General features: G+C 37.2%; 1 non-coding gene across 1 annotated transcript; it reads left to right on the forward strand.

Moving 5' to 3' along the window:
- The first annotated feature begins 1,987 nt into the window (after positions 1-1,987).
- On the forward strand, positions 1,988-2,091 carry LOC114493740. The gene has a single exon (XR_003684340.1). It is a non-coding gene; the product is annotated as a small nucleolar RNA U13 (small nucleolar RNA).
- The last annotated feature ends 1,004 nt before the right edge of the window (positions 2,092-3,095 follow it).

Below are 3,095 nucleotides of genomic sequence, written 5' to 3' on the forward strand. Positions count from 1 at the left end.
CAGGCATAATGCCAAAGCATTCTAAACCTGAACAAGCAAAGAAGATACCAAGGAACAACTGTTTTCACTCTTTTTATAGACACACAAATGACATGTTCTCAGAAAAACATAGCCTAAGGCCTCAGAGAATTCAGAATGGAAGTAAGAAGGAACATTTAACTGAGAGTACACTCTGTGGACAGAAGGCCAATGCATGACACACACACCACTCATTCCTTCTACTTCTAACAATCACAGTACTCTTCCCTGATGAGCCCAACACAGTCCTGAATCTTCCACAACACAGACCACCAGGCATCTCTCACCATCTAATCAGAGTTGGTATGTGAATCAAAACATAGGAAGTCATTGCTGCTTTATGATTCAGCTTTAGTGTCTCTCCTTATTTAATATCATGATGTCACCAGAACACATGCAAAGGGATGGAAAGGAAAGAAATAGAATTGGATATGAAGCACCAGGCCTCTTGGCCCACGTGGCATCTAGTAGCAGCAAGCACAGAAGACTAAAAGATAAATTTTTGTCAGGCTTCGTCTTCATAATTTATATTGTCTTTAGAGCCAAGGTTAGCATTCCCCAGAATTTTATGTTGTTGAGATAATGTAGCCTTTATATTCTCAGAAAAGAAGCAAGAATCAATAATTAACCATTGATTTTCCCTGGAGTCATCAGATGTTTGGATGTTTGTTAGGCAGTGTTCACAGCCAGTGTTCATAGTGGCCATGGTTCCCATTGTTCTGAACAGGCTATTCTGGCCCCAAGATTCTGTATCTATTCAGCAAACAACTTCTGAAATTAACCCCTCTAGAACTAAGCTTGGCATGCTCCCTGATGTGCCCCATCACCTAACCGCAGTGGCTCATCAAAGTACTCCCTCAGACTACCTTCCAGAGGACACAAAGAGCTGTCTTTATGAAGATTATCAATCCCATGATGGTTCTATGACCCATGATGTTTCAGCAATCATTATAGAGAGGCTACCCGAGCAGCCCACCGGCTGGCATGCCACTTAATCTCACTCAAGCTATAGAACCAAATTTGTAATCCAGAAAGTTTCCCATTCTAATTCCATGAGCCTCACTTCCACAATTTTAAATGACTATAATTCTCCTTCTTTTTTTAATCTCACAAGTTAAAAGAAAAATGAATAACTAAGGACATATTTTAGAAAAGTGATCCCACAGAAATCCAGGATATGTCCTCACCTTTACATTTTTTAACTTTTTAGGCTTATCCCTTTGAATAAGTTTGTATGGTTTTCATAGCTTGTAAACCTCTCTAAGGATTACTAGCTAAGGAGAAGGTAAAAGTGTACTTGAGAGAGCCCAGAATCAGAATAGCCAGTCTTCAGGCGGCCTGACCTCCGGCAACATACTTTACCTTTCTATGACTTCATTTATTCCTATCAGTACATTAAAAGGTTGCATAAAATTTTATACATATATAGTTATCTTTGAAAATTTTATCTTTTTATACATATAAAATATGTGTGATATTATCTAAATATAACATTTAACTAATGGTTCACTGAATATTATTTGACAGTGATGGTGGCTTCCACAAATTGCTAATTTATCAATGTCCCATCTTCTTTTCTCAGGTTAAGTCTCTCCAAAATAAAGGAATATGGGTCTGTAAAAAGTAAGTAAATATCTTTCAGTATACTTTCTTGGGGTCATGCATAGCCATCTGGGCAGAAAGCAAAGTGTAGATAAGGAGAACCTTGTACACACACAGAGTCAGCAAACTAGTGTCATTAATGACTACGTTTTTCAGTTCTAAAATTATGGCCACCTTGTTCAAAGGCAATTACTAATCTCAGCTTTCCAATATTAAAAGTCAATGGCCTAATAGCAATAAGAAACAAGAATCATATCATCCAAAACAAATGTGGTAAATCTTACACTCATTCCCCTTTTCCTTTAACAATTTGTATTAGCTAATGTATCTGGCTCCCTAGTAACTTCAGTGTATTGGAAATAGGGAGATCTTTTTGTGGTTCATAAGCATGATGATTGGGATTTTGTGCTATTTTTGTGTGATATTCCTCTCCCAAACTTTGTTACAGTGTTAGTACATATCCTTCTGACATGAAAAAATATGTGTAGAAATGGGGAGATAACTTCTAAATCTGCCTATACCACTGCCAAACAGCAGATAAAAGAGAGAGAAAAATGAGATAAGGAGATAGCACCTAACATCATCTGGCACATAATAACTGCTCAAAAATACTTGTTAAATTAAATAAGGACTCAAGATTCAAACAACTGAGAAGATATTATCCCTGAAGGATCCATCCACTGTGATAGCGAAGTAAAATTGGTATTCATGAAGCTCCTGCATTTTCAAGAAAAGGTCAAATTATGTTCAATATAATCTGTTTAAGAAGGCATAGAGAAACATATATTCAAAGTAGTACTTTGAATATATGTTTATTCAAACTACTACTTTGAATAAGGATTTAGAAAGAGTTCTATCAAAATGGTTAACATAAAATTAAAGGTCAGCTCCAATTTTCTGGAAATTTTGTTTAAGGGGAATATCTCTTCATACCATGTAAGTAAAGTAATATTTGTTTTGATATTTCTAAGTATAAAGTTCCCAGAACAACTAGCAGAATTTTCCTTAAAACTCCAAGTCTGTCTTTAACATGTACTTTAATACTAGTGCCCAGCATGGAATTGCCCATGTGGGATCCCAGAATAAGAACTGTGTGCCTGCAAAGAGTTGGTACCTGGAAAGAACCTCACCACATCCTGCAAGTCTAGTTTATCACAACAAACTACAAATGTTTTTCCTCATATTCTGCTCCAACATTCTGTGGGGGCACTGGTATATTGGGTACTGACTCAAGAGATAAGAAAACTAGAACATTCCTAGGATTTTCCCTGGAAATGTCAACCCACAGATGTCATCTCAAAACCTTCTCATGGATATCATACCCAGCTTCAAGGAGAGTGGTGGGAAGAGGTTTGTAAAGGGCTTCTGATCCCAATTCTGATCAAGATGCTGTACTAGAAAGGATCCTGGCTCCTGTCACCAAGATTAACTCTACCAGAAAACTTTAAAAACAGGAGTGGGGGTAGAAGGGGCTG

Source organism: Phyllostomus discolor, chromosome 1 (assembly GCF_004126475.2).
Source record: "Phyllostomus discolor isolate MPI-MPIP mPhyDis1 chromosome 1, mPhyDis1.pri.v3, whole genome shotgun sequence".
Lineage (NCBI taxonomy): Eukaryota > Metazoa > Chordata > Mammalia > Chiroptera > Phyllostomidae > Phyllostomus > Phyllostomus discolor.